The sequence below is a fragment of the Cryptotermes secundus genome, unplaced genomic scaffold, assembly GCF_002891405.2.
Source record: "Cryptotermes secundus unplaced genomic scaffold, Csec_1.0 scaffold708, whole genome shotgun sequence".
NCBI lineage: Eukaryota > Metazoa > Arthropoda > Insecta > Blattodea > Kalotermitidae > Cryptotermes > Cryptotermes secundus.
Window position 1 is genome coordinate 2,115,432 of NW_019726238.1, and position 25,634 is coordinate 2,141,065.

General features: G+C 41.1%; 1 long non-coding RNA gene across 1 annotated transcript in view; it reads right to left on the minus strand.

Annotated features, from left to right (window-relative positions):
- Positions 1–3,286: 3,286 nt before the first annotated feature.
- LOC117282278 overlaps positions 3,287–25,634 on the minus strand; it is a 130,484-nt gene continuing 108,136 nt past the window's right edge. The window contains exon 4 of the long non-coding RNA XR_004512988.1: positions 3,287–3,370. This is a non-coding gene — a long non-coding RNA (uncharacterized LOC117282278). The remainder of the gene's footprint in view (positions 3,371–25,634) is intronic.

Here is a 25,634-nt window from a genome sequence, read left to right on the forward strand (position 1 = left end):
AAATTACGCGAAACAACAAAGACTTTCCCTGTCAGTGTATGAACCGCTGTAGGAAACTTCTTCTGGGATTTATATCTTTATGAATTTGCTGCTTCAGTTTCCACATTTCCCTGTTCTTACCATTCTTCTCTTGCAATCACCGATCTTTGATAACAGACTTAAGTGTCCCCCAATCTTATGCAGGTTTTCCTCTTCTCTTCTTCCTGGCGGCAATCAGTGATACACAGTTTTCGGCGACCATTTTTACTTTTCTTCATCTTTTATAAATACATCATTTTAGCGCCATTTTTCTAGGCTTCTTATAAGAGAGAGAATCCCATTCCCCCTTTCGGCTGCTCTTTCATTCCACACTATTTTTCCTCTTCTTCTGAAGATATCTTCTTAAATAGAATTCAGCCATCTTTATTGTAGACCTCAAATTTCTTTGGCAATGACGATTTACCTCCACATAACAGATTATTTTGAGTGATACTGCTAATTAAATTTTGAGTTCATTCCCTTTCATATATACTTTGACTCCATGATATTCCTTCCAAATTCTTCCACAGTAACTCAATTAAATTTTGTAAAATTGTGACTTGACGCCTGAAAGCTGCAATCTGTCCATCTGATCGCGAGGCTTCGCTAAGCACGTTCCCGCGGCAACACGGAGGGCGCCGCTGCTGGACGGCGAACTGTTGGAACACGTTTCCATGGCAACGAATACGACTGAAGAAGCAATGCAGTGCACACAGAGTCACGTCGATTCATAGGCAAAGCATACAGAAACGTTTCCGTTCTCGCGGCAACGAACCCTCAAAGCGCAGCAACAGCAAAGATGGCGTAAGTCTACTGTTGATATAGGTGATCTCCATTCGGTTCAACTAAAGCCTTCCTCAGGGAGAGAACTGACCGATAAAGGACAGAATACGTCAGAAGTCTAACACTAAGCTAATAATAAGCTGATACTAATGATAAGTCTGAAAGACGGTGTTGATATCATGCTCCTCGTAAGAATTGCCCGAAACTGACTACAAATTGTTTATAACATTTCAGAAATAGCATCACAGTAAACATTTGCATATTTTATCTGAGGATTTTATTAAACATAATTTGTTTCTTGCTGCAAAGTATCAGACGTAGAAACATAATTATAGATTTCTGATTTTGTATGCCCAGACCTGAAAGAACGGCTCATAATGTTGTCTGGGTCCGGTGGCAGTATAAAGACATGACACGCGTGTTACTGCAAAACCACAAACCACCATCATGCGGTGGAACATTACTTTGCTGCTAAATGGAGCAAGGTTTCACAGGACAGGTGGTCTAGGCGGGAGGCACAGGTGGTGTGCGCCGGGCTTATGGGGCAAATTATGTTGCTGTAAAACCTTTTTTTTTTTTTTATTCTTTAGGTCCACTCACAGAGTCGTTTCTGTGCAAGCGTCGAATGAAGCGATGAGTATCATGAAAATATTTCCTTCTGCCCACAAATGTTAACAATTCAGATTAATTTCCACTATAATCACAGCTAAAATTAGATCACAAGCAATTATCATTCCACACAAAAATCAAGTTTGGATTACTATAATGTAAGTTTGCTTAATAAGTAAGTGCGACGTAAAATCAATTACGTGTTATACATTGAACCTGTATGAAGAATGTAAAGTTGTCTCTGTACTAATTAATTAAGCACAACGCCATGAGGACGAATGGAGATATACCTCCACCATTTTCTTACCTCGATACTAAATGGATGTGAGTAGTTAGTTTCATGCCCCGGCCGCTTTACCCCCCCGGGAAAAAAACCCAATTTACCCATTTGATAGGATGCTCGGTGGGCCCCAGAACCGGCGTGGATGACGTGGACGAAAGAAAAGTTTTCTCCCGACAAGGACACGAACAGAGGACTTCGTGAGTACAAGCCTAGAGCCTTACCGCTAGATGAACCTGTCCTGTGAGAATTTTTGGTTAAGTGTAAAATTGTAAATTGCGCCTGTGTTTAATTAATTAAGCACAACGCCAAGAAGACGTATGCGGTAATGGAGGTATAGCGCCAGCATTCATGATTTCGGTATTAGATGGAGGTGAGCGGTCAGTATCACGCCCCACCCGCTTTAACCCCGGGGATAGAGAGCCCTCTGTACCCATTGAGTAGGAGTTCAGGTGGGCTCCAGGACCTATCTGGAAGCTGTGATAAAGAGAAATATATTTTCTTCCACTGCCCGGAATCAAACTCCGGTCGTTCGGGCCATAGCTCGCCGCCATACCGACTGAGCTATCCCGGCCCATAACGAGAATGTATTTACTTACATTTGTATCTAATTGTAATCAGAAGTGTTGATAAGAAGAGACCATGTTGCCCAAGGAATTAAGCACTACACCATGAAGAAATATGGGGGGGGGGTATGTATAGATCCCGATCTCGGAACTAGCTGGAAGTGAATGGTGAGCTTCACGCCCCGGCTACTTTACCCCCGGGGAAAAGTTCCCTATACCCATTGGACAGGAATTTGGGTGAAACCCAGAACTTGTCTGGACGATCTGGAGCGTAGAAAATTCTTGACCCTACCGAGACTCGAGCTCCGACCCCTTAGCCGTCCAGCCCTTAACCAGTCGCTATACCGACTCCTGCCACAGATAGACAATATATACAAGAATTTAAGAAAGTCCTATGTAAATTGGAGCAGGCTATTATCTGAACGCTCCATTTATAACGTACATCACGCTATATAATTTTATTTAATTCGTTAGCGCAGCTGTAACGCTGTTGACTCTAATTCGGGAGGTGGTGAGTTCGAAACCAGCCGTCACGTGGTCTGTCTTGCTTGTGGATGTTCGTTCCTCTCCTCAGTCCCCCGTATAGAATCTGGATTAATCCACGACCACTTCCCTTCAATGCTTTCCAATTAAATGTTCATCTATCATCACAGCCTTCGAAGCTATTGAGCACAGCCAGTGATAAAAGTTGTAAAATAACCCCCTAAAATAAATATTAGTTAATTCCTGGACATGCATTTCAATTCAAATATATATTCGTTGGTGTGCAGTAGCTTGTAATGAAGCGAGAGTACAATTTTTTTCCATCCAACTCCCCCCCCCCCATGCAACCCGATTAAAGTTAAGCTACTGCACGTAATCCCTATTACTGGGCAGACCCAACGGGATCGCTACATATAAAAAAGGGGGACAGGTGGCGTGGGTTGTCTAACTGAGCGGAACAATATTCCGAGATTTGCGTTTTGCTGATTTCAGCACATAAATCTCTAAACGTACGTGAAATTTTGTTTCTTACTTACTTCTAAGGAAGAAGAGTGACTGATGATCCATAATGAGGCCTTCTATTCTTGGTTACTAACGTCTTGTAGGAACACATTCGCTCCTTCAAGGTTCCCTGAAAATGGAAGCAGTATATTGCTACGAAATGTCCGTTCCAACCTACGAGACTTCATAGTGTAAAACCACAGAAGATCAGGAAGTGAATCTTTACTTCCACAAAGAAATTCAGACCTCAGAGCTGGATTGATGATGTTGAAAGAAAGAAAGAAAAAAGAAATACATTTGGACTTAAGGAGCATGGAAGAGAAGAGGTATAAACTGGCTACAGACGGAGCGGACTTCACGGCAGATGTGGACGTCGGGCTGATCAGGGAAGCTCTTGTCAACGTAGGGAATCGGCCCTGAGTCTTTCAGCAATAGTGAGTAAATATTATGAACAATCCTTGTTAATAATAATAATAATAATAATAATTCAATTCTTTATTATTTATGTGCCAAGTCAACAGCCGTAAGGCCAATTACAGACTTAGCACAGTGAAGATGAAAGTAATTAAGTGTAACATTATACAAACATTAGACAAACACATTATAAGTCAAAAATAAATTACAGGAAATTTCTTGGGAAAACACAGTAATGAAGAAAAGTAAACAAACAAGCAAATAAATGATAATAATAACAATAATAATAATTTCATTATCATAAAACTAAGTGTTATTTAGAAGTGAAAAGAAACATAAATATTTAACTAATTAATAATAATAATAATAATAATAATAATTTAATTCTATTTACGTTTATTTACGTGCAAACTTAACAGCACAGAGGCCAATTACAAAGTTAGCACGAGTACATAGAAATACACAAAATAATTAAAGAGCAAAATACAGAATAAGACAGTCTGTGTAAATGAAATAAATTAATATCGATACCAAGAAAAATTTAAGTTTGCAATAACAGGCTAATAATAATAATAATAATAAATATAAAACAGTTGAACTTTTTTATATCAAATGCTTACTTAGCAACCCAGAAGTCAGTTATACAGTTAGTATATGAAAAAGGATATAAGACATATGTACACACAAACAAAGACAAAACAACGCAAATTGCATCCTTTAGACAACAATATAAGTAAATTCATCAAATGCAATCACGTCAGTCACTATGCAAGAAAAAAAAATATTACGTGTATACCCATTACTAGGCATCGGGTCGGTAAAAATAGATTGACTTCCATTACTAAGTAACGGAGCAGTAAACAATTATTCTGGACAATAGAAGACGGTGTATTCCGCGAGGTCCGTGCAAAGAGGTTATAAGAAATGTTCGGCAGGGCGGGAGTATAAGAAGCAGAGGAGTAGGAAAACAGAGCAGGAGTCGAGAGTAGTCGTATCCAGTCAAGTCGAGCCTTCGGAATTGGCAGCTGCAGAAATGGTAAGAGGAAAAGTAGACTGTGACAACAAGTTATAGTGAGACTGTGTTGAGATCCGTTGCCAGGATACGACTAGTGAAGACTCAGGATTCTAGTGTGGTGTCGGTGTGCAACGGTGAACTGGATAGTGTGCAGAATAGCGATAGTGCTCTATTATCTGTAGTTCAGAGATGTGAATGTATAAGGTACAGTAAATCCAATCATCCACTCCAAAACCCATCATATAAGTGACTTACGTCATTTATATACACATATATTCATATTGAATAAAATTTATATTCTATTGATTAATAAACTACCTATAACAATATTTTTATTATTACTTCATCGTTTTAAATTATAACGCGTTTTACAAAATAAATATACAAATGAACCTGGACAGTGTCCAAGGAACCTGAATGGACTACGTCAGAATACAGGGGCTGTGCAAATAAATTTGTTGGTTTGAGTCGGGAGATATAAGTGTAATTGAAACAGCTGCTAAATGAGTGAGGAAGCTGTTGGTTGTTCACAAGAGGATAATCCTGTAGCCACTTACATGACGGAAGCTTCCAGCAGAGCGGCTTGCAAAAAGAGGGGAAATTATCACTCGTCGTCTGTTGCAAACCGTTGAGTGGGTCAACATTTGTGTTTTCATTCCTGTGAAACTCAGCTTTAATTTTAGGCCAAATCCCGAAAGTAAACAGTAAAAGTTGAATGGACATTCGAACTTCCTTTCAACATCCCCAGCATGGAAATACTCGTACGTGCAGTATTATTTTAAATAACGCGAAAAGACAACATTGTTTTCTTTTAAAATAGTTAACTAGGCCGCGACATAGCTCAAGCGGTTAGTCACTGGCTTCCTACCGCGGCGGCCCGTGTTCGATCCCGGGTCTAGTCAAGTGGGATTTGTGGTGGACAAAGTGATGTTGTGGCAGGTTTTCTCTGAGTACTTCGGTTTCCCCTGCCAATCTTCATTCCACCAATTGCTCCATAATCACCCTCACCTATCATCTGGGGCTGGTACAAGAGGCCAGAAGTGGCGCAGTACAAGGGACTTAGTCCCACCCCACTAGGTATAAAAAAATATTGTTAAATGGGAGAATGCGTAGGTTAATATTAGCTCTTGGAAAGGGCTGTGATGTGGATTTGATAATTCATTCTTCCACCCAAATAATTTATGCAAGAAACAGAACGGGAAGACGTTCAAATATAACAGCAGCACATTGAACTATTCATGGCTAAACAAATTCAGGGTTCCTTACAGATCTTCTGGTAATTAAAATGGATGAGTCACACTTAAAACTATTTCCTTACTCTACTGAAATATTTCAGCCATGGCGGCCATTATCAACTTCCCTTAAAGTCCTCCATAGACAAATTCTCTCGATCGGTGTGTATGATGTTACTGTCCCGTGAACAGTAATTGTGGGTCTTAGATTTGATGAACGCTTCTTCGCAATTACAATCAATTATAGCGCTATCACTAATCTTCACAATTCACTAGGATAAGCCCAATTCTTGTCCTTGTACTCTCAGCTACCCTTAACTTCAAGTCAAGGTCACATTACGACTGACAGTCAGTCAGTCTTGGTGTGGAGCCCAATCTTGGGATCATGACCAGATATTTATTACTGTTTGACAGTTCCGGTCTTGTTATTGTGGGGCGCCCTCTCTGACGAGAGGACGGGTTTGTCTTTTGTTAGAGTCACTGTCTGTAGTAGTAAGTCATTTGTCATAATGTAAAGGATATTTACATTTTACATGTTAATAAATGTATATAAAATATATACAGGGCCTCTGCCAGTCCAGACTCAGTACAACAGATTATGCCCTATTTCTAGTAGCTTCCGCTACAACGGCAGTCTATTCACTCGAACGGTCCTATGTTTAACCGCCGCTAAGTTTAAGCCTCTTATACATTCTATGTCTGGCTTCGCCTTGTCCTATATTGCGAACATTTTCATTATCATGCTTTTGTATGACTTCTGCTTGTTGCCTGCATAATTTTGTTATATAATCATATATCCTCCCCATAGCTTTTGAATTCATTTCCTTTATAACTACTTTGCACAGACCAAACGGAAAACAGAGTCTGTGTTGTTGATGAAGCTTGTTTACTTCGCCGTTGCTTAACAATGGATTCCATATTGTTGTCAAGCGCTGAAGCAAAAATATTTTGCTAATCTGTTGCCTAGCAATGATCATTTCCCTCTATTGTTATAGAAACTGCAATTCTTCTATTTTTGTCTTTGTTATGTATATATTTACCTAGCAATTGGTTTTTGTCTGGCTCCACAGCTTAATATTTTGAGTAAATGAATCACAATACCATTTTTTTTTTCAGAATACTGGAGACCTTAGTAATAAATGGCTTATATTACAACAATTCATAAACAGATACTGTTAATGTTTACTTTACACTTTATTTTCACTATAATTGGATGTTAACGAGAAGAGGTAAAGTTCGAAGCAATTTTTCATAGGGTTTTCATTACGGAGCTCTGCAAACTCTCATAGATGTGCTGTATTTTCCGCAGCCAACTTCAGCCTGTATAATAAATCACGTGAAGACATAACCTACCTCCGTCCTAACGATATTTATTAGTGACTGCGACACTAACTGTGAGGAAGCAGATGATCATTGTGGCGTATGGAAGCCATCTGCTGCACTAACCCAGAACTACAGAATGTAACGTGTTCTAGTGTGATATGTCTCGGAAACACGATCTTATTGCTTTAAAGTCACGATTTCATTGCAGTGTAAGATCATTTAAATGTCCTTTTTGAATTCACAGCATTTTCCTAACACTCTGAAGCCTAAAACTCTACTAATTATTGTTTAAAATTTATTTCATATATCTCAGAAAGAAGTAGCCCTAATTACGAACACTGACTGGGTCATACTGTTCAGGGAAATAATCGTTGTTTATTATTAGAACCGTACGAATACGTAAATAAATTGTGAAGAAATCAAGAATTTTTAATATTAAAGAAGATGTATATAATAAATGCTATGTTTTCAGGGTTTAATTCAGTAATAAATTGTGTTTGAAATTAGGGATGAATATAAACTAATAATCACAGAAATCGGTTCCTTTTCCTGAAATTTCCTGCATGCATTGAAGGAAACATATTCAATTTGGACAACTCAGATATTTAATCCAATAATAATAATAATCCACTCATCCAATCCAAAATGCTGCTTCTGGAGAAACCGCAAATTCTGCAGCTACTGAAGAATTTCCCAGCATTTTATGTAACCCGAAGGTTCATCACCGTGTTCACAAGAGCCCTCCAATGGTCCCTATGCTGAGCCAGATCAACCCAATCCATACCATCCCATTCTATCTCTCGAAGATCTATTTTAATATTGTCCACACACCTACGCCTTGGTCTTCCCAGTGGTCTCTTTCCTTCTGGCTTTTCCACCAATATCCTATATGCATTCCTTTTCTCCTCCATTCGTGCTACATGCCCTGCCCACCTCATCCTCCTTGACTTGATCATTCTAATTATACTTGGAGAAGAGTACAAGTTATGAAGCTCCTCATTATGCAGTTTTCCCCAACCTCCTGTCACTTCATCCCTCTTCGGTCCAAATATTCTCCTCAACACCCTGTTCTCAAACACCCTCAGTCTATGTTCCTCCCTTAATGTCAGAGACCAAGTTTCACACTCATACAGAACCATACCTACCCATTTCTACTAACTAATATTATTCATGTGTTTCTTAAAAAATTTTACTCACTTGCTATGCAACGCAGAAGTTCATTATGGAATTTTACAAGACTCCACCTCTCGGCCATTTCATAGGCAAACTAAATGCGATTCGACCCTTATTTCCAATTCTTTAAGATTCGTTTTAGTATTATCCTCCCATCAAGGACACGGTCTGCCTGGTACTCTCCTTACTACAATTTTGTATACACTTCACATCTTGTGATTTGTGTAACTGAAAGTTCAGATTTAACTGTACATTTCCGCCCCTGTTCCAGGCGAGTGTCACGTGTCTTTCTTCCCGTATCCCCTTCACTTCTTCATAGATGCTAATGACTACTGCACTCTATCCAGCGATGTTAAATAGCTTACGTATAACTGCATAAGAAAGGAAACTGACTTCGTGAAATGTTGTGTACTTTGGCCGGTGCCGGGGGCACGCGGTAGCGTAGTTTGTTGAGGCACTATGCTACAAGCAGGATGGTCGCGGTTTCAAATCCCGATGAGGTCATTAAATTTATTTCAATTTACCTAATCTTTCCAGCCGCACTATGCCCCTAGGGTCGACTCAGCCTCTAACAGAAATGACTACCATTAATATTCTTGGGTGTAAAGGGCGGCCGGCGCGTAAGGCTGACAACCTTATCGCCATCTATGAGCCGATTGCCTAGAAAATGTGGGAGCCTCAACATATCACAACCCTAGGGGCCTCCACGGTCTGTTACAGGGATATTTTTACTTACTTTAGTTTGGCCGGTGTTAATTTATTAAACTGATCTTACATTGCGTCATATTCTACGGTACCAAATTACACGATGTCACATATCACAAGACCCTGAACTTAATATTCCTGCCTTAATGACCTCAGTTCTCATATGAAGAAAGCTCTGTTGATCATAACTTTCAAATTACATAAGAAGCCCCAATTCCACACGTTTCTTCTTCCATGTTTTATTGAACAGTTTATGTAAACGCAGACTCATGACGTGCAGATTGCGGTGGGAACAGGCAGCGGGTCTGTTTCAAGATGTCTGCGGTCTTGGGAGCCATTTGCAGGGTTGGGTAACAGTCTGAGATTGCCTCTTTACGAGGAGTCTAGACCTCTGGGAAATATTGTTAAGGGGCTAAAGCTCACCCAGTGCTTTGTAGCCAATGTACCAGAACTTCTAATAATTTACTCTGGTGTAAACGACTCTTTCTAATAGCGCAGTAATAACTATCCGCCCTCTCCCACTCGCCAGCAAAAAGAGAACGTGTCTTGTGGCTTGTGTTAATAGTAGTGACTTCAAACTAACCCTTAGGTTTCTTCGCTGTTGCCATAGCAACGTCATCTCCAATCGTATGGCAGTTTCTACAATTTCTCTCGCTCCTTCACGAGAGCAGATAAAATTCGAAGAAATGCGAACATGAAGAAGCAGAGGCAATTAAAAAATCTTTATTTCGAAGCGAAAATAAATTCTCTGCTCTAAACAAGAATGCATAATAACTACAGAACGAAATATTTTGTGCAATAACTTGGAATATGTGGATGTTCAAAAACGTACTAATAAAACCGAAGATGTACCTTCATTCTGCAATGAAAACAAACTCCGTGACCTGGCGTCAGCAAGCGAACTATACCAACCGAGCGACCGCCGCTTGTCGGTGAAGTTAGTGCCAACTTTAACGGATAGAGGGTGTCGCGTGGTCAGCGCAACGAATCCCCACGGCCGTTAATTTCGGTTTTATAGACCGGAGCCCCTATTTCCTTGAAATAGCTCCTCAATTATCCTCATGAAGCTGAGTGGACCACGTTCCAGACCCACTACTTCTCAGAAAATTTGGTAGCGCCGGGAATGGAACCCAGACCTCTGGATGTGTAGCCAGGAACTCTGACCACTAGACCACAGAGGCGGTCCTATTCAATGTAATCAGTACTTATATTTCCATGTACTTATGCCAGTGCGCTGAAGTAGCAGGCGCTATTCTTGGTACTCACTCCTGTTAGAGGCTGAGTCGACCACAGGGCCCATAGTGCGGCTGGAAGGATTAGGTCAATTTAAAGAAAATCCAATGACCTCATCGGGATTCGATCCCGCGACCTTCAGATTTGTAGCATAGTGCCTCAACCAACAATAATATTCTTGGGAAGAACATCCTTCTAACTTAATGGGAATGCACGGCTGTCGAGGAGGTTAAAAGTCTGACCAGCAGGAGAAATGTGAAGTGAGCGAGGAATTTTAGAACGTTAAAGAACTGCTTGTTACGAGCGATGAATTTTTAAATTCAAAGAACGTAGAAATATGAGACATATTTATATGGAGACGGACATCAATGTGAAATACTTTATCTATAATCTGAGCATCACAGAGCATAACATGCCAAACGGAACAGCACTACATGCTGCTTCATAAACAATGCATAAAGTTCCTTGCGCAGTAGAAACATAGACGTTCCTTATTTACAATTTATGAATGTTGCCTTATATTCTGAACTCATTAGAGAGCGCTTCCGGGGCCTCGCTCTTTGCTCTTGCAAATGAAGTTGTTTTTTTTTTTCAGCGCAACAAAACATTATTATTTTCTGAAGATAAATAAGAAAAGTTCTCTAGTGTTTTACATAAATAAATACTCATACATATATACATATTAATATAGCCATTCGGATATAACTTGAATTATTTTAGAGAGATAAAATTAATATCATATAATTTAATTTTACCTATAATTTCGTATGGGCGTGAAACCTGGCCTTTCACACCAATCTCAGATGGTGAACAATTATCATTAATTTTGATTTGGACTGGCACCGATGATTACAGATTTCATCAGTATTAACTTCTGGAACTTTTAGTGCCAACTTTAGCTGATAGAGGGTGTCGCTTGGTCAGGGCAACGAATCCCCACGGCCGTTAATTTTGGTTTTTTAGACCGCAGCCGCTATTTCCTTGAAATAACTCCTCAATTATCTTCACGAGGCTGAGTGGACCCCGTTCCAGACCCACTACTTTATCAGAAAATGTGGTAGCGCCGTAAATCGAACCTGGGATCTCTGGATCTGTAGCCAGGAACTGTGACCACTAGACCACAGACACTAACTTCGCCGACAAGCCGCGGTCACTCGGTCGGTATAGTTCGCTTGCGGACTAAAACCACGGAGTTTTGTTTGTTTGTTTATTAACTTCTGGAACCACTGATAATTCATTAGCACACGAACCCATATTTGTCACTCCGTAGGTACATTTTGTTTTGTTTCTCTTGGAGTAAAATCATGAACCATTTGTTCTTATTGCCAATAGCTAATGATCAAAACTACAAACCCCCCATCACGGTATTCCTTAGTAAGAACTACAGAACTATAAGTTAACTACTACAGACAGTAAAAACCTTAATCGAAGATTTAACAATTAATCATTTTAAATTGTTCCAAATTTGTGGGGTGAAAGTGAGTCCACTTGGTACGCCGAATTAATGTGGCATACAATAAGAACCGGCCAATAATTTTGTTTAAAGTCTGCAATGTTGGGTTTTTGAAAACGAAATAACCCCAGCAACAGTTTATATTGTTACCCTCGGCCACAGGCTGGCTCCATAGCCTCGACATCAGCGGTTCTGTTTTACTTTAATCTCAAAACGCGAGACATTGGTGTCCTATAACTGAAGGAGGGCCAACGAGAGCGACTTTTAAACTAATAAAAATTTGGTGGTAACTAGTTTATTACTGATAGGGGTAGTAAATACTGTGCCTTGAACTTCTGTTCATGTTTTTACCAACAGAGGCGATCGTTTATATTGCTCACCATGAAATATTAATTTTATAGGATTTGAGGTTCACAAACTAGCAGTTACGAAAATTTCTATATTCTGGAATATACCGCCTTGTAGTCCGTTGAAAGTCAACGGACTTTTGGCCTCCATCTTCAGAGTTGAAAAACTTCTTGCTAACTGCGTTATGTTGGTATCTTCGCTTATTCCTCGAACTAGAAAATTGAGGCGACATATTCTTCCGAAACGTCGGTTATCTTTCAAAGGACTACGCGACATTATGTCCCAGAAGACAGAACTTTTCATATACTGGTTCTGTCCACTGCGCTTAGCTATTTCTTTTCTAATAAGAATTGACTGTAATATGTCAAGTCTGTGCGCTGGGAATGCTGGTTATCAAAACGAAGACACCTACGAGAAAACACGGCGCTATATTGTTTTATCGATTATTTTAGCATGTGAAATGTATAGGAGGCCGGTCACGGTAGCCGAGCGGTCTAAGGCATGTACTGTCTTCGCTCGCTTGGAAACCGGGATCGTGGGTTCGGATCTGTTTCCTGTGAGGTACGAACTGAATTCTTATATATTATTCTTATACACTGCCGGTCACAGTAGCTGATCGGTCTAAGGTATGTACTTTCTTCGCTCGCTTGGAAACCGGGATCGTGGGTTCGAATCCCACTCAGGGCATGGATGTTTGTGTGCGTTTTTCTGTGTTTGTGTACAGGTAGAGGCCTTGCGTCGAGCTGATCACCCGCCCAAGGAGAGCTACCAAATGTGTAAGATCTAGAAAAACCGAAGTAAACGGAGAAGTTCATGGAGGTAGCCCTAGGCCCACTGGGGCTGTAGTGCCAGGGGAAAAAGAAAAATATATAGGGTAAAGTTTAAGAATCTGTCTCCTTACGAAATATGTGTAGCCTGTTTCTAGAAACCAAATGGAAGCTAAGAACTGTAGACCTCTCTAATTGTGCACAGCAGTAAATATCTCATTAAGACCACCGGCGGCAGTGGATCAATTAGGAAGGCGAGAACAATTTATTTTTGGTAAGGAACTTTTGACGTAAACGTGGCACCAGACAGCGAGTCAGCTCTGCGTAACTGCGCTGAAAGAAGGACTAAGGACGTCTTAAAGAGGATACTGGGGATCAGGTTTGTAAGTAAAGGAAAAAAGTGACAAAGGCTAGAGAAAATTACATAATGATGAGTCCGTAATTCTTATCCTACACCAAATGTCATCAGGACAATCATTTTAAGAAGAATCACTCGAGGGAGACATAAGACATACGGGAAATATGAAATGCATAGAAAATTTTGGTCGAGAAACCTGGATTAAACAAACCAATTGTGAGTCCAAGGCGTATATTGAAGTTAATGTTAAACTGGATATATTATAATCCGGACTGGATTCGTTTGTCTGAGGACAGGCTCAAATGGTAAGCTTTTGTGAACAATGTTATGAATATTCAGGATGAAAAAAGGCGAGGTATTTCTTGCTCAATTGAGGTGATAGAGAACAGCGACAAGCCCTCAACAAAATTTCTTAGGGTTACAACGCACTCATTCTTGCTGATAGGTACCGAAGTTTCTGGAAAGAATTCTGCCACCGTGTTCAGGATTACCCAGAAAAAAACAATGTAATATGAATCTTCATGAAAATGTCAGGCATTTTATACGTTGCATTAATTTTGTATGTGTTGAATGAACACTTGAGTTAAGCTTCTTGGGAGACATGGAGTTCCAAGTACTGTCGTGTTGAGTATCCATGTCTCATACCTGGCTGTTTGAGCTGTCAATTTCATAGGATTTTTAGTTCGGGGTCGTTATTTCCATTAATGGGTTGTCATGTTGTCGAATGGCCGTTGGAATGCTTGCATCTCGCTGTCGCAGTAGATGGGAACTCCAGACAAGGCTGCAGAGAGAAGCAGTAGCCCTCGATATTGCTTTCAACAACGCGTCTTGGAAAAGCTATTAGCCTGCTACTGCTGAATTATGAGGGGCTATTTCTGTTCCACTCTGTCTCACATCTCCCCCAAATGTGTTTTACGTTCTGGTCTCTGTGCTGATAATTTCTTCTTCTTCTTCTTCTTCTGCGGGTGCTGCAGTCCATGATGAACCGTGGCCTCTTTCATGATTGCTCGCCATTGGTCTCGGTCCTGTGACTTTCGTCTGCAGTTTCTAACGCGTATTATTTTCAAGTTTTCTTCAACTGTATCCAGCCACCTGATGGCAGGTCTGCTTACTCGTGTGCCCTCTGGAAGTGCCCCACTTCTATATAGGGACAGCGTATTCCGTAAGTCCTTGATTTTGCTCGATGTTTCCGTCCGGCTGCACTCGTTAGAAGTTTCTCAGCAGTTAAGGCTTTGTATGGGGTGGTGTGTCAATCCCACGCCCAACCCCCAACGTTTACTTCCAGGGTGTCTCTTTTTGTCTGGATCATCACCTTTGTCTCTTCCGGTATGGGCGAACCTACCAGTAGCTGAGCTCCCGCCAGCATAGTTCTCAGGATCATATCGGTCGGTATAGTTCGCTTGCGGACTACAGGTCACGGAGTTTAGTTTCTTTAGGTACATGCAGTAACGACTGCGATGTAAATGAATAGAGTGAATTATGTGATAGCTTAGGAAAAAGTCAGGACTTGTGTTTATGACATAAGACTGTTCCACAATAGACCGTTCTTCGACAAAATCAATCTTGTATAATCTTGTATAATCTGACTAGAAATCATCGTAACAAAATGCGAGAATTGAAAGAAATTGAAAAAAAGAGCAGAAATATTTTGATTTCTTTCCACAAAAAGCTATATTTCTCCTCCCATTTCCAAATTCGAGGGAGTTAAAAGCAGGCCGTATTTCTAGATCTAGCCTCTGGTTAAAGCATGAGAAATGTGTCAATAAATAGAGGTTTAGTGGTTGCAGCTGCACTGTGGAAATGAAGGAGAATGACGCTTTTAAACTGCCACTCTTATCTAAGTCAGTGGGCTCGAACAAATCCACTGTGCACTCTCTTCAGTACGGCCTCGTCTGAAAACACGGACAGCGCACTGCTTGATCCTGTTTAGGGCGGCTGGTTATTTTAATGGAAGGTATAGTGGGTTTTGACATGACTGAAGGAAAAATATGGTCTCACATTTTGACTGTCGGAAGGTGGCACAATATATAAGCGGGAAGGGGTGTGTGTGTGTGTGTGTGCAGGATTTATAGTAATGATTTCCTGCAGAGCGCGCGAGAGAAGCCACCAAACAAATTCCTGGCTTGGCAAAGCCAGTGCAACCGCATAGCCGGCTCGAAACAAGTCAATGGATCAGAGAAAGGGGAAGAACATTCCTGATTGAGGGGTGGTTAGAGAACTTGGATTACGCAGTAACAGATTTCTGGGTTTCTCCAAAGACGAGGAATTTTGTGAATATCTGAGTGACCTCTGCGTACGGCGAGACCTAAGATAAGGCTTAAGCAGTATCGATAGTGTGTCTAAAATATTATTTAGAGAGCAGAATGTGGGGTTCGATAAAAGGAGGGGCATTTGTTGGGAAACTTTGCTAGAATTTCACAATCTGCGTCTCATTTTTACTGCTCCAAATTAGATAAGTGTTATGGTTATGAAAACTTTAATATCCTGGGCAAATGAGACCTGTTGTCACACCCCAGCTTCAGACTTTTTGTCTTAGATATGGAAGATGCTCCTTCAAGGATACGAGTTTTAAGACTTAGCGTGTGTCGATTTTGGCAAAGTGTTACGTGGCATCTTGCCAGATTTTCATGGGTTCAAATGTGCAGAGACAAAGGATTTAAGGAAGAGTCTGCCAGTTCTCTGCACCAATGCGGCCTGCTATGACATCAGAAGACGGTAGCGAATTCTGGTATAGAAATGAGGTCGCAAGGAAATGCAACCTCAAGTTTGGAACCTAATTCTATGTTTCTACCTCGTTTTCACGACGACTTCTGCACGGAAGCACAGTTTTTTAGCTTCTATTTGAGCAGTGGATCTACTCCTTGCCTAGTCATGCCCATCCAAAGCTGAGAAATTATATGACGTAAAGCTATGTACTGCATATGGCCCGTTTCAAGGAGAAGATTTTTTTTTCATTTCTCCGGTTTTATTGGCCTGGCTGCTTACTATTAAAGAGACCGGAGACTTCGTCAGCGATAAATGTTAAGATTTCCTTTCTTGACGCTCTAATGGTATTGCTTATCTCTCTGTCTCCTTTCTTACACCGCGTCTTCCTTCGGTGATGTCGATCAAAATTGATGGGGTTCGTGACAAAGCCAATTTCAACAGAAATGTGTGCGTGACATAGTTCCCTCTGTAAGTTACCGAGATAGAGTCTCTACAATCCAGTCACTGTAAGCCCATTCACTGTTCTGTGTGGGGGTCCGAATATTAGTTCAAATTGCGGTCCCTCGATACTCAAAATAATTATTGGGATGTGTTCATATTTCAGTAGAGACATGAAACGTGAAGAACTGAATTTATAAGTTAGAAGCTTGGCTGGCACGCGGACTCATGTGAGAAGCTACGAAGGTTTCACGCGATTAACCAGTTATCTCCACAAATCAGAGTGCTTCTCGAGAAGAAATTCTATAATTCTTCCGCCTTTTATGCATATCAAAATCCCATTATCATAACCACAAGTCATTAGCCTCTACTCATAGCCTAACGGATCGAATACACAGATACCTTATTTATTTAAGACTCATTTCATTAATGTAAAGTATATATACATTGCTAGGCAACGGGTCGCTAAATGCATTCCAGCAACACACGTGCAAGCAACAATAAATTTTCTATTGTTAGGCAACGGAGCTGTAAATATGCCTTCGTAACAATAGAGGAAGCGGTGTTTGCTATGTGGTCCTTGCCACGCATTGTCACGCGTTTTCTGTAGGTACGTGCCGAGTATATATAATGAGAGTCTATAGCTAGGAGTAGATTAGAATCAGTTCCACCGTGTGGAGGCGGGTTCGAATACCTCCACCGTGACCCTGCGAGTCGTAGGAAGCGAAGAAAAAGGAAGTCTCAAATCTGAGACAGTAAAATATGGTCACGAGTCCCAAGGGACTCGGACCCGAGAAAGGCTGCGCTGGCAAGGGCCAGCAGCATGTGCAGAAGACAGATCCGTCCTCTCGTCAGAGAAGACGCCCCACAGAAACAAGACCGTAACGGTCAAACGGTAATAATTAATATCTGGTCATGAGCCCCAAAAGGGGCTCGACATCAAGACTTACTGACTGACTAACTGTCAGTCGCAATGTGACTTTGACTTTGACTTGAGGAGTAGATTAGAGTTAGCTTTGGCGAACTGGGTCGAGTTCTGGAGGGTCGGCATTCCGAGGTGACTGAACAAGGAATGGCAAGAAGACTTCATAGTGATTTGAAGTGATATTTCATGTGATAAATACGTTGCCAGAATGCGACTAGTGGAAGCGGAGAATCATTTCGCGTGTGTAACGGTGAGCTTGAAAGTGTATAGAATAGCGATAGAGCTGCAATACTTCTATTCTCGAGTTGTGAATATATAAGGTGCAATTAATCCAATCATCCAATTCAGAAACCCTTGTTATTAGTCAATGAAACCCGGACACGTGACCATATTGATCACTGATCTCGGCTTACGTGGTAGAAGCGTTGTGTTCTCTTCAATAATTTCGGCCAAATTGATGTATACAAGGTGTGTCCCAAAAGTCATGAAATATATGTATATATTTTTTAAAATTTATTGATGATATCGGTACAAAGTGTTAATATTCTTCAAAGCACTGTCCATGAGCATCTTGTAAATTTCTCGTCTGGCCAATACATACTACATTTTCCAGCAATCGTATCCCCTCTATATGTTCATCCCAACACAATGTATTGAAAAACATATATCATTAAACTCCAAATTCCGCAATGCATTTCTCATTTCTTCCTATTTGCATGTTATTTACAGTACCAAAAGAATTCGAGCGATTATGTGCTGCAAGCAAAGCGATGTATACTCCGATACGTCATAGCAGTTTCGGTAGTCGTACTAAGTTCCGAAATTCCAAGTTGCTCTTCATTCTCTGGGTTGAATCTCAATATATTTAGAAGAAACCTGTCTATTACTGTATTTATAGTGAAAGAATAATGATTTGTCGTCGATATTTCTTGTCTACACAGCACCAGAATTATGATTTTTTGTTATTTTTCAAGATTTCCTGAAATTTTTAATTTTTTTAAATTTTATTTAATATCGTGGGATATTAAACAACCCTCATCGACAATAGACGACAGCGAGGGCTAAAGATTACAGAAGTTCCGTGTTCTCACTAATGATATTGTTTAAAAAAATATTTGGGAAATGAAACTTACAGATCTGAATTTAAGGTCATGAAATTAATGCCATAATTAAAAAAAAGAGAGAGAGAACTGGAAAGCGTGAAAGAGACCAGGCCCTACTATAGGTCAAAATATTAATATTTTTTTTTGTCGAAATATATATAGCAATTGCACCTTTAATTACATGGATCTGCACTGAAACCTTGAATGTACAGTACGACGGAAGTATCAAATTTCACCGCTGTTAATTCAATATTTACGAAGAACCTGTCTTTCATAAACCGTGGTACTGCATACTCATGAGTGTTAGCATATATGCTGTACATTTGAGGTCATGGTCTTCTGGGAGGAGTCGCGATATAGCACAGAAATACTTGCCAACTTTTCGGGAACCTGGTACCTCCATCCGCAGGGAGGAAGAAGAAGAAGAGAAGGTAACTGTGACGACACATTGAAATGAAGAAAGAAACCGGAAATGTGACAGGAGAGACGGGAAAAGGCACTCCTAAAACGGGCTGCTTTGTCCGGTATGTTAAGGCAACAAATTTCCCCGAAATGTTTTTACTGCTTCGCGAAACTGCAAGTCATGACATCTCAGAAACCTGTAATTTTAATACAAATGCTATGTTTCTGGAAGTCACACTTATACCTCTATTTTTACCTAAAACACCGTTTTGTTTATACTTCAAAACAACGTTTGGGAGACTGGATTATGTCTTCACGTAAAACCTTCTCAGTTAGGCCCAATCGATAGAGCTGTTCCCTAACTCCGGACACCCGTACCAGCACACAGACAGGGTACACAAGCCGAGGACCGAACAAACCATCTGCGACAAGACGAAATATTACAATAGTGTGATATGACGCCTGAAAGCAGGAAGTGCGCAGACAACCGTCAGGTAAACATTGTTCCCTTAGCAACACGTTTTCATGGCATCAGGGAAATCAACTGTTCCACTCTGTGTCCTATATTCGGTTCGCATACGCTGGTGCAGACAGAAGAATAAATGAATAAACGAGTGAAGAACTAGCAGCTGAGAAGCCATGAGTCGTACTGAGTAGCAGAACACTAGAGACTAGAGACAAGTTCAAAACCCGGGAGAAACTCAGTGAGAGATTCGTTATCAAAAAGGAGTTGAGTGAGGTTTAATTAACTGTAATTGCAATCGTGGCGTTCAATTAATCCAATGGTCAACTTTAGAACCCACACAACCTCTCATACGTGATATTATTTAAAAAAAAAACTCTACACGTATGAGGTCTTGCATCCGAAAACCATCAAGATAGAAATCATCGATGGAGAGACGAAACACTCCCTATGGTACCAACATAAGAAAAACAAATGTTCCCACTGAATCTGCATTTGGCGTAGTTGTATTTTTTTTTTTGACAGGACGGTGGATAATGTCCGGAAACAGAATTTGTACTAATGAAAATCATCACAAATTTTAGATCTTATTGAAATTTTAATATTCACCGCTGTGAATTAGCATATTCAAAAGTATAATTTTGCCTGTGGTTCTGTATGAGTGTGAAACTTGGTCTCTGATATTAAGGGAAGAACATAGACTGAGGGTGTTTGAGAAGAGGGTGTTAGGAAAATATTTCGAAAGAAGAGAGATGAAGTGACGGGAGGTTGGAGAAAACTGCATAATGAGGAGCTTCATAACCTGTACTCTTCTCCAAGTGTAATTAGAATGATCAAGTCAAGGAGGATGAGGTGGTCAGGGCATGTAGCACGAATAGGGGAGATGAGGAATACGTATAGGATATTGGTGGGAAAACTAGAAGGAAAGAGAGCACTGGGAAGACCAAGGAGTGGGTGGGTGGACAATATTAAAATGGAACTTAGAGAGATAGCATGGAATTGTATTGATTGGATTGATCTGCCTGAGGATAGGGACCAGTGGTGGGCTCTTGTGAACACGGTAATGAACCTTCGGGTTCCATAAAATGCTGGGAAATTCTTGAGTAGCTGCAGAATTGGCGGCTCCTCCAGAAGGGCTCAGCTCCATGAGTAAGTAAGTAAGTAAGTAAGTAAGTGAACATGTAGACTATGTATGTCTGTGTTGCAACCTGATAGAATATAAATATTTCAGAAACATTTTATTTGGAGTGAGGAAGGCGAAATCCACATGAAGAAGCATAGAAGTACTCTCTTGAATAAATAGATTTTGGTGCAAAACCTTAAAGTCTGTGCCAAAGAAGAGTTTTTCATTTAGACTGTGACGTAAGCGTGCGGAATCGCTGGGTAGCTGAATTGTGGATGGGGTGGCAACCCAGAGTCCAACAAGCATTCCCTGGAGCGTGCGACTCGGATGATTAATGACTTCACCAGCGTCAGTGAGGTGCTGAGTGCTTTCTGCCGGCTCACTCCTCCCTTATATCGTATCCTTCCGCATTTTCTCTGCAATGCAAGTGTATTTAGTGCATTTGAAATCGTTTGATTCGTCATTACAGCTGGCCTGGTTAATAAGAGCCTTTAACTAGGAAGTAGTGACGCTGTATACGCGCCACAGGCTGATCCTCCTTACGCTCCTCGCTTGAAAGTGTTTTATGTGTGTCGGAGGTTTGTTATGCCCCAGACGTAGAAATGTTGACAAATTCCAAGGCTGTACCCACAAGAATTTAGGCTGTCTTAACTAAGGTTTTCCTTAATTTTCCTCAAGTAATATTTTAAATGAAATTAAGTGAGGAACATAGACTGAGGGTGTTTGAGAACAGGGTGCTGAGGAGAATATTTGGGCCGAAGAGGGATGAAGTGACAGGAGGTTGGAGAAAACTGCACAATGAGGGGCTTCATAACTTGTACTCTTCTCCAAGTATAATTAGAATGATCAAGTCAAGGAGGATGAGGTGGGCAGGTCATGTAGCACGAATGGGAGAGAGGAGGAATGCGTATAGGATATTGGTGGGAAAGCCAGAAGGAAAGAGACCACTGGGAAGACCAAAGCGTAGGTGGATGGACAATATTATAATGGTTCTTAGAGAGATAGGATGGGATGGTATGGATTGGATAGATCTGGCTCAGGATAGGGACCAGTGGAGGGCTCTTGTGAACACCGTGATGAACTTTCGGGTTCCATAAAATGCTGGGAAATTCTTGAGTAGCTGCAGAATTGGCGGCTCCTCAAGAAGGGCTCAGCTCCATGAGTGAGTAAGTAAGTAAATAATAAATGGCAGAGCCGAATATTCCAGACGAACCATTGTCCTATGAAGATACACAATTGAAGCTATTGAAAGTCTGCCAAATTTTCTCTGGAAATTACAAATTGTTATGTTTGTTGTGATTCTCTCAAATTTGGTCCAACGTAAAAGGTTCGCCCTCCCCTAACCCTTCAATATGGCGCTGTCCAACTGCGTCGACTTCAATCAGCCAATTACATAATAAAACCAACGGCCGTCGTTTTCTCTATTAATCATATGTCTCAAGGATGCAATCTGCTCCGTCTTGCAGACATTTTGTTCAATGGTCTTTGGAAGGTTGCGCTTCTATCATTTTGGAAATACCGGTTCGTGCCTCCATGTTGAGCGGGTTCCTTGACACAGTAAAAAGGTCGCTAATTTAGACCTTACTAATCCGGACATCACATAATCCTCTTTGCTGATATCCGTGCAGTGGAGATATCCCGCACTGTCATCCTAAATTAATTGCTTTCCGTGTCATGAAGTTGTTTTTAGTAGCTGCCATAGCATGACCTCCTACACCTTCCAGCTCTGACATCAACTTGAAAGGACAAGTTCTGCAGGACATTCCCGTAAGCAGAAAGTCTTCTGAAATAAGCTCGGGAATCATGGAAAAGTATTCAACTTTAGTGTAAGCGTCTCAATACTATATTTCTACGTGTTCGACAAATGGTTCGCTATTACGGATTATCCTCCAATTCAGGCTGACCTTCTCTTACTGTCCGAATTAGCGAAGTTTTATATTTTAATGTCCGAAAGGCGTATCACAATGTTTCCCTCGGTTCTGTTTCGGCTAATTATTTACTCATGGAGCTGAGCCCTTCTGGAGGAGCCGCCAATTCTGCAGCTACTCAAGAATTTCCCAGCATTTTATGGAACCCGAAAGTTCATCACGGTGTTCACAAGAGCCCTCCACTGGTCCCTATCCTGAGCCAGATCTATCCAATCCATACCATCCCATCCTATCTCTCTAAGATCCATTTTAATATTGTCCATCCACCTAAGCCTTGGTATTCCCAGTGGTATCTTTCCTTCTGGCTTTCCTACCAATATCCCATATGCATTTCTCCTCTCCCCAATTCGTGCTACATACCCTGCGCACCTCATTATCTTTGAATTGATCATTCTAATTATATTTGGAGAAGAGTACAAGTTATGAAGCTCCTCATTATGCAGTTTTCTCCAACCTCCTGTCACTTCATCTCTCTTCGGTCCACATATTCACCTCAACACCCTGTTCTCAAACATCCTCAGTCTATGTCCCTCCCTTAATGTCAGAGACTAGGTCTCACATCCATACAGAACCACGAAATTAGTTAATTTCTTGGGGTGGGGTGAGACTGAGTCCACTTGGTACGTCGGCCACTAATTGGCTTATTGTACCAATCCCGGATGATAAATGATGAATGTGGAGCAGTCGGTGGAAGGAGAATTGGCAGAGGAAACCGAAGTACTCGAAGATAACCTGCCCCAGTGCCACTTTGTCCACGACCAATCCCACAAGGAATGACTTGGCTTGAACCCAGGCCGCCGCAGTGGGAAGCCAGCTACTAACCGCCTGATATATGGCACGGCCCTAAGGCCAATTGCTATCATAAACGTAAGGCTTCATCTATTTGGTTCCTGTTAATTCATATTCTAACACCAGCTACTTCATGCAGAATGAGGATTCTTTTTATAATTTTCATTTCGTGCATCGTGTTGTGTTTATTATATACAAATCTTTATTGGATTCCGTCATAACACAACATAACGGCCAAGGTCAGCATTACCTTAGCTACATGTTTCGGCCTTTAAAGCCATCATCAGTCAAAAAAGTAAAGGTATCCCTGTACCAGGCCGTGAAGGCCCATAGGGTTGTGAGACGTTGAGGCTCCCACATTATGTAGACAATCGGCTCATAGATGGCGGTAAGGTTGTCAGCCTTACGCGCCGGCCCCGCTTTACTCCCCAGGAAAATTATTTAATTAATTCGTGGTACTCATTTCTGTTAGAGACTGAGTGAACCCCAGGGCCATAGTGGGCCTGGAAGGATTAGGTCAAATGAAAAAATCCAATGACCTCATCGGGACTTGTACCCGCGACCTTCCGGCTTGTAGCATAGTGCCTCAACCCACTACGCTATCGCGCGCCCCCGATCCGTGAAAAGAATTTTGCAAATATCTATCACAACCCAACATGCTCAGAAGTAGATTCTAAAGGGCTCTGGCAATGGTGGATAACACACAAAATTACTGTTTTTTTTTTGGGGACTTTTTCCATCGTCCTGAATTCTAGGAAATAGAAAACGTGACGTTTCGAAAACTCGATCTCTTTCCGTTTTCAGGTGAGGAAAACAGATCCATTTTCCGAAACATCCTTTTTTTTTTATTTCCTAGATTTCCGGACGATGGAAAAGTCCAGAAACCCAGTAAATCTATGCTCAGAAGTCTCTGAAATGTATCGAGACAACAAATTATCTGAACTTTAGGTTGTTCCTCTGTTACTCTTTCCACAACTATTTTGCGTATCCATCCCACAAGAATGAGTATGCTCCAAGCCTTTGTTGTCATGTCTCCAATACAATTACAGTAACCACATGTCGCGGAAATCCCATGCAGTTTCCCTTGATACGCTTTTCTCATTAGGGACACGTTGCTTTTACCCCTCTAGCGTGAGTTGTCATTTATTGTGCTCCTCATCCCTGTTGTCTGACGTGACATGTTGAAGACTTCCAGCCGAACAATAACCAAGGAAATACTTGAAAATTCCTGCTCTCCTCATGTCTCGTGTCCCTTGAGGACGAAAAGATGAGACACAACAGGACGGACAGGATCCTGTGGGAAGGGGGTGCTATTCTAATACAGTCGCGTACAAAATGATAAAACCTGATAACACAGATATCAATTGGTTTCAATTATTATTCAATAAATTTCAATAGGTTTCACTTTCTTAAGGCAGTGAGTATTATATTTAGTCTCTTCTGGGTTGTTACACCATGCAGTTTGGTAGGAATAAACAAAAGACAGACGTAGCGGAATGATCATGAAGTGTTATGGCCGTGCCATAGTTTAGGCGGTTAGTCGCCGGCTTCCCACTGCAGCGGCCCGGGTTCCAGCCCAAGTCAGATCATGTGGGATTTGTGGTCAACAAATTGGCACTGAGGCAGGTTTTGTACGAGTGTTTCGGTTTCCCCTGCCAATTCTCATTCCACCGACTGCTCCACACTCATCATCATCAACCAGGGCTGATGCAATAGACCAATTAGTAACCGACGTTCCAAGTGGACTCAGTCTCACACCACCCCAAGAACACCCCCTCTCCTTCCTTTGAAGTCACACTAAAAGTATTTCCTGCACTGAGAGATGTCCAGACTCTTCCCTTATCTACTTCCGGTGTGCAGAATCAGTTCAGGAATCCTACTGGTTTGCACTTCCGCCATGTAGACCACTCCTGTCACGTTTTCTCCTTTCTTCGTGAGTGGCAGTAGGAACTACTTTACTGGTGCATACAGCCAACAGAATGTGATTGCTATATTCCATCTGATGGTAGTGTATGGGCCGGTGTGGGAGGACAGTCAGGCGATGCGAGCGTACCTCAGAATGCCTCACATATGCCGGCCTCATTAAAGGCATTCGCATTTCTACTGAAATAAAAAAATATTTATTTCTCTCATTACCAGACGAACGAATGTACGGATTTGAATCCGAGAGAAATTCATTGCTTTCTTCATGAGAGTGGCTGGCTTGTTCATGTGTAACGAGATTTTATTGTATCTATGTAGGTCATCTGGACGGCTTCAAATCATGCACCGACGTATATTTCAGCAGACATTGATGCCGGAAACTCAGATTTTACATATTTTTGTAGCACAGTTCATCGACACGCAAACGCAAGATTAGAAGATAATGCAGACCCTTTCGGTTGACGCAGCATCTAGGCGTTGTGATGCTCTCCTCAGAACACCGCGAAAAATTGCTCCTTTTTATGTTATCATTCAACCTAGGAATATTTTCAGTAGCGGAAAATGTGAATATCA